This window comes from Sprattus sprattus (assembly GCF_963457725.1).
Source record: "Sprattus sprattus genome assembly, chromosome: 13".
NCBI classification, from domain to species: domain Eukaryota; kingdom Metazoa; phylum Chordata; class Actinopteri; order Clupeiformes; family Clupeidae; genus Sprattus; species Sprattus sprattus.
This window is the reverse complement of record NC_137911.1, coordinates 30,033,583-30,041,082: the sequence shown is the minus strand read 5'-3', so window position 1 is coordinate 30,041,082 and position 7,500 is coordinate 30,033,583.

Genomic DNA, 7,500 nt, shown 5'->3' with positions numbered 1-7,500 from the left:
TTGTCACACCATAATATCAAAAGGTTAAGCCACTTAGTGGTGGGGGGGGGATTACAGCGAGGGGTCCATGAGAAGAGCGTGACCCCCCTGTCTTTACGCAACCACCAAATCCGAGGTGAGTGGAGAGGCGACGGGCTAATTATTTAGTCGACAGATGGGCACGGAGAGCTTTGTTATTCTGTTTTCTGTCATTTGCTTTTGAGTCGAATGAAGCTGAACACCAGTACAGCTTCATTCGACTCACACACACACATATACACACACACACACACACACACACACAGACACACACACACACACACACACACACACACACACACACACACACACACTAAATATGAAGCCTCACCCCGCTATCTGTTAGCTGTTTGTTAGCCCTGCTTTGTCCTTGTTGTACCCACGCTGCCTGTTCAGATCCTCCGTCCTTAAATCGTCTGATGTTCTGTGATATGGTAAAGCTTTTTAGACAATCAAATGTGTATCGTCCAAAACAGTTATGTCAAGGGGCCATTTTAGCTGAATCTCAGACACAACTGTTCAACGGATTTGGATTTTAATTATTGAATGCTACTGCCAAGCACTTCTGCATATCCTCAGTCAATTGCAGGCATGCACACCCTGTCAAGAGTATAAACATCTATTTTCATCTTTGTTAAACAGACACAATAAACACATCCTACACCCCCCCCCCCCCCCCCCCCAAAAAAAAAAAAACACCGCCACCCGAATCACCCAGCATATGGGCAGGAAGTGTTTGATTTGTCTGCACGTCAGCGGGCAGCAGAGCAAACCTTTCTGCGTCAGACGTCTTGCAGTGATGTCTGTCCTCTCCTTGTTTAGCTTTCTGTCTGGAGAGGTGAGTTAATCAGCGTCTTTAGCCTCCCAGCAGCCTCTCCTCAAAGCTCCCACAGGGCTGCAGCCGGGGTCAAGTCGTCAGGGCAACCCCTCCCCCCCCCCCCCACCCAAACACCAGCCCCCCCCCCCCACCTCAACTTTCCTATTCTTCGCAAAGTCTTCAGCATTCTTCTGACAACATGCGCCAGTGATGTCCTTGTCTTGGGCATCTCTCCCGAGGGCGCCGTGCCGCACACACACACACACACACACACACACACACACACACACACACACACACACACACGTACACAGGTCTCCAAATAAATGCTGGTCAAAGAGGATTACACACAGAGATCAACCTGTGCCCCCCCCCCCCTCTCCTGCTTTGATTCTTCTCTTTTATCCTTTTCTTTCACTTTTCTCTTCTATTCGCCACACGCCCGCGCTCCTGTTGAACTCACGGCGGGGAACTAATCACTAGGTGCAGGAGGGACCTGGTGGCCCGGCCTAATTCGTGTTACATTCAACAAAGCCCCCCCCCCCCCCGCTGAGCAGGGGCACAGGCCACTCACCTGCAGGCTCCCAGAGTGGAGCAGGAAAGTTTAAGGAAACATTCGAGGGGGAAACCACACGACACCACGAGAGAAACAGACACTGGGGGCGGACTTGGCCCTGATGACACCACGAGAGGAGCAGATACCGGGGCGGACTTGGCCCTGACGACACCACGAGAGAAGCAGACACCATGAGAGGAGCATACACACGCCCCTGACGACACCACGAGAGGAGCAGATACCGGGGCGGACTTGGCCCTGACGACACCACGAGAGAAGCAGACACCATGAGAGGAGCAAACACACGCCCCTGACGACACCACGAGAGGAGCAGATACCGGGGCGGACTCGGCCCTGACAACAACACGAAGGAGAAGACACACGGCCCTGACGACACCACCAGAGGAGCAGATACCGGGGCGGACTCGGCCCTGACAACAACACGAAGGAGAAGACACACGGCCGCCCTGACGACACCACCAGAGGAGCAGACACTGGGGCGGACTCGGCCCTGCCCTGAGCCAGATTACAGCCAGAGACCTCCCGGCGGGTTTGTGAGTTATTTAGCAGACACACACGGGTATGCACAGTGACTCAGAGCTGAATACAGATGTGTGTTTTTCCTTCAGTGAGGATGTTCCCTGTGTATCAGACACATGACCTTGGGCACGGTGTAGTCACCTCCTTGGTGAAGTCTAGCAGCTGGGCACGGTGTAGTCACCTCCTTGGTGAAGTCTAGCAGCTGGGCACGGTGTAGTCACCTCCTTGGTGAAGTCTAGCAGCTGGGCACGGTGTAGTCACCTCCTTGGTGAAGTCTAGCAGCTGGGCACGGTGTAGTCACCTCCTTGGTGAAGTCTAGCAGCTGGGCACGGTGTAGTCACCTCCTTGGTGAAGTCTAGCAGCTGGGCACGGTGTAGTCACCTCCTTGGTGAAGTCTAGCAGCTGGGCACGGTGTAGTCACCTCCTTGGTGTACCAGCTGAGCAACAGGAACACTTTTGTTTTGGTCAAATGTATTACTGTAATAGTCATAATTCCAGGTCCTCCTGTACACCCTTTATTACACCCTTTACTTCTGCTGCTATGTGTGTGTGTGTGTGTGTGTGTGTGTGTGTGTGTGTGTGTGTGTGTGTGAGAGAGAGAGATTATTGTCAATGTCTTATTTAAATGTTTTAAACTGCACATTGGAGACTGGTCAAACGCAATTTCAAACCTCTGTGTTAACCCTGTTACATAGATTTTTGACAATAAAGTACACTTGACTTGACTTGACTTGACTTATGTACACGTTTAGTTGTATTGAATACTACTGCCATTGTTGTAAGCATTTTCTTGTATAAACAGATGATTAACTGAACAGAAGAGAAATATATTAGTTTAATAGTCATAATTATAACTCCTCCTACATATACCGTTTTATGTACACATTTAGATTTATTGCAATACACTGGCATTGTTGTAAGCATTTTTCGCATAAACTGATGATTTACTGAGCAGAAAAGAAAGACATTAATTAAAATACATTTTTATCCAAGTAGGAATTAAAAATGTGCATCAATAAGTGCAAACAGATATGAAGGATCGATTCCAAACTTCAGCAGCGCCATTAGGGAACTTCAGTGCGCTGGAGTCGGCTCACAGGTTCATGACGGCAGTGGAGAGGATACACAGGCTCCATATTGACCACGGCACTCGGCAGTCAATGCTTCTTACTGTCAATGCGGCCCATTGACAATCGCTTCCCGTCTTGAGCAGGACAGAAAAGCGCTAATTTAAAATGTATTGAAACCGCTGAGAGGCTTTCAGAATAAGATGAAGAAGAAGAGAGAGAGAAAAAGAACACAAATAGGCTTTATGGATTACACAATCATATTGTAAAACATTTATATTGCAACAAAAAGCGTATTTCAATTCCAGGGGAAGATGTTCGTGCACGTGCTGTGTGCAGACAGTGTAATTATTTCATTCTCAGGAGCGAAATCACTTTATAACACGGATTTGCATAAAATTGGTGTCATACAAAGCCTGGATTAGTAATTCCAAAATGAAGCCTTCTCTCAATCCTTTACTATTTCCATTACAGTTTGTGTGGATGAACAGAACAAAAAAGAAAAAGACACGCAGACAAAGCATTGCTTAGGCACTGGATGAAAATAGAAAGACAGACAGAGAGTAAGAAAAAAAGGCACAGAGAGAGAAAACTATAGAGACAGAGAGAGAGAGAGAGAGAGAGAGAGAGAGAGAGACAGAGAGAGAGAGAAAGAGAGAGAGAGAGTGTGAGATAGAAAGAGAGTCAGTGTGTGAGATAGAAACACTCATTACAACATAAAAACATGATTACATAAATACATGCGGTTGATGCATAAGCTAAGTACATAGCCTTGTTAAGCACATAATCTGAATGTTAGCTTGTTGACTTGTTGACATGAACGAGTCACACTATAGTATATTTGAATCAGCTAATGTGCTGTCACCTAGTAACCATGTAGAATTAAGCCAGAGGGTTTAAACATTGTGCAAAGACGCCGGAGAATATACCATATGCTATTTCCAATGTTTAGTCTATATGGTAAAATAGATATTTTTTTTCAATATAAAGTCCTGAATGACATATTAAGTGAGAGGATTTGGTTGGTGTACATATGCAGTCTCATAAAATAGGTACCAAGATACCATGAATGTTTACTAATGACTTTATTTTTGATCTCCTTGTATGTGTTCTTTAAAGCGGCTGACTCCCACAACTGCTTACATGCTGAACTGGATGACATGCTTTGTCATATTACCTTCCTGTGTGTGAGATTCCGTGGGTAAACATTGTGGTTTTGTAACATGCATCACCTACAGTCAAACGGAAATGCCATTACTGTAATATGATCTGACGGGTGTAAAAGCAGATCCCTAAACAGCAGCACCTAGTGGCCAGAGACGGTACGACCACGGAGGAGGAGGGCAGCATTGCTCAACGCCATGGCCTGACGTCACACAGAGAGGTTAGTTCTATGTCCTCTTCCCAGCCCAGGTTTGTTGTCTTTTCAAAGGCTATACTGTAGAGCAGTGGCATATTAACAGACATATTCGAGAAAAATACACTGAAAAATGAAAGACGTAGGATGGACTTGAATTAACCCATCTGTGTCAGTAAAGACAGTTATTCAAATCATCTCTTACAATCACTTTGGTCCCATACCATTGCTTGTGTAGTGTAGCGCCGCGCAATGGAGAATGCCTCTCAGTAATGTCTGCTGTCTTTAAAGTGTTACATCTCACAGCAGTTACCTCACGTCAGTTCATGGAAGTTGATGATCTGTGTGCGTGTGTGTGTGTGTGTGTGTGTGTGTGCGTGCGTGCGTGCGTGCGTGCGTGCATGCGTGCGCGTGCGCGTGCGCGTGCGTGTGCGTGTGTGTGTGTGTGCGTGTCTTTAATCCTTTACTTCCCCTTGCATTATGAGTGCAATCCACTGACCCTGATCACTTCCAGGAAAGACACCGTGAGCGTGAGAGAGAGGCAGGTGCCACTTCGCTTTGTTGATGGCGCTGCAGATTACCAAGCTTTGAATTTCCCTGAAAGCCTTCTTGCCCTCCTGCCCTCGTGCCCTCGTGCCCTCCTGCCCTCCTGCCCCCTGCACCTCCTCGCTCTGCCCCAGCCTCAGGCTTTCCATGACTGACGACTCCGCGAGAAGAGCCGTGACCACCTCCATCTCCTAAAATAGTTCAGTCGGACTAATTGGCTAAGGAGATGGATATCTGCGATCAGCTTCTACAGCCACTAATCGCGCCAGCAGCCTATGTGCCTAATTGCCAGCTTGTTAAGCAATTTGGATCCCGAAGTAGTTTTATTGATGTTGGATAAACATGTAGGCGTAGGGGAGAACTCTGTAGATGAGGCTGTCTTTGCCACCTTACTGCCTGCGTTTCCACCACAGTGTATTTCTGTGTGTGTGTGTGTGTCTGTGTGTGTGTGTGTGTGTGTGTGTGTGTGTGTGTGTGTCTCTGTCTTTGCCACCTTACTGCCTGTGTATCCACCACGGTGTGTGTCTGTGTGTGTGTCTGTGTGTGTTTGCGTGTCTCTGTGTGTGTGTGTCTCTATCTTTGCCACCTTACTGCCTGTGTATCCACCACGGTGTGTGTCTGTGTGTGTGTCTCTGTGTGTGTGTGTGTGTCTCTGTGTTTGCGTGTCTGTGTGTGTGTGTGTCTCTGTCTTCGCCACCTAACTGCCTACGTATCCACCACGGTGTGTGTCTGTGTGTGTGTCTGTGTGTGTGTCTGTGTCTGTGTGTGTGTCTCTGTGTTTGCGTGTCTCTGTGTGTGTCTCTGTGTGTGTGTGTCTCTATCTTCGCCACCTAACTGCCTACGTATCCACCAAAGTGCCCAACCCAACTATTAGTCTAACTATGAGCAAAAGGGGAATAGTGAATAGTTAATAAATAGTATCTTTTTTCTTTCAAATAGTATCTACTTCTTTCAAAAGGCATGTCATTAAAACAGGAGTCTTGATGAAGAGGATAGCATGCTGCATAGCGTACTGCACATTGTGTGTGTGCATAGCAGACCTGTGTGTGTCTCTCTATGTCTCCCAGCCTGTGCTGTGTGTGTGTATGTGTGTGTGTGTGTGTGTGTGTGTGTGTGTGTGTCTCCCAGCCTGTGCTGTGTCTATGTGTTTGTGTGTGTCTCTGTGTGTGTGTGTCTCTGTGCTGTGTGTGTCTCCGTGTGTGTGTGTGTCTCTGTGTTTTTATGTGTGTCTCTGTGCTGTGTGTGTCTGAGTGTGTGTGTGTGACTCTGTGTTTGTGTGTGTCTCTGTGCGTGTCTCTGTGTTTGTGTGTCTCTCTCTGTGTGTGTGTCTGTGTTTGTGTGTCTCTCTGTGTGTGTGTCTCTGTGTTTGTGTGTGTCTGTGTGTGTGTGTGTGTGTGTGTGTGTGTGTGTGTGTGTGTGTGTTTGTCTCTGTGCGTGTGTCTGTGTTTGTGTGTGTCTCTGTGTGTGTGTGTGTGTGTGTGTGTGTCTCTGTGTTTGTGTGTGTCTCTGTGTGTGTGTGTGTGTGTGTGTGTGTTTCTCTGTGTGTGTGTCTCTGGGCCTCTCCCCTTTGCATTAGCATTAAGTGGAAATATGAGTGGCTATGAAGACCCCTGATCAAAAAAGACAAGTTAGCGTGGAAGAGAGAAATTGCTGTTGAGAGGGAGAATGCTGATTTTGAAACTGGGGGGCAACTCACCGCCCTCCATCCAGAAGGCTTGATGACTCTGCCGTCTGTGCAAGGGGCTTTAGGGGTGTGTGTGTGTGTGTGTGTGTGTGTGTGTGTGTGTGTGTGTGTGTGTGTGTGTGTGTGTGTGTGTGTGTGTGTTGAGAGACGGTGGTTATGAAAGGCGTTACACTTGAGCGATCCCCCCCCTGCATTTGCATGTAGTGATAGAGATACATAAATGGTGAGAGGAAGAGAGGAAGAGAGCGAGGGAGAGGAAGAGCGCTAGAGAGAGAGGGAGAGGAAGAGGGAGAGGAAGAGGGTGAGAGAGGGAGATGAAGAGAGAGACAGTGAGAGAGAGAAAGCGAGGGAAAGGGAGAGGGAGAGGGAGAGGAAGAGGGTGAGAGAGGGAGAGAGAGGGAGATGAAGAGAGACAGTGAGAGAGAGAGAGAGAGAGAGAACAAGAGAGAGAGGGAGAGGAAGAGGGTGAGAGAGGGAGATGAAGAGAGACAGTGAGAGAGAGAAAGCGAGGGAAAGGGAGAGGGAGAGGGAGGGGAAGAGAGACAGTGAGAGAGAGAAAGCGAGGGAAAGGGAGAGGGAGAGGGAGGGGAAGAGGGTGAGAGTTTCTGGAGAATTGTTTGTGGTCAACATCAGTGGCCTTCATTATCAGACTGCCCTCTCTGCCCACACCTTTCTCTCTCTCTCTCTTCTTTCTTTTTCTCCCTCTCTATCCTTCTCTCTTCTCTCTCTGTCTTTCTCTCTCTCTCTCCGCTCTCTCCTCTCAGACTTCCCTCTCTCTCTCTTACCTCCAGTCCCACACCTGAAGCGCCTGAAGAGAAAGGAAATAATCCCAACCTTACCTTCATACTTGCACCACAAAGTAACTGAAATCATTTGATTGCTTGTTGTTTGCCCCCAAAATTATTTATTCCATTA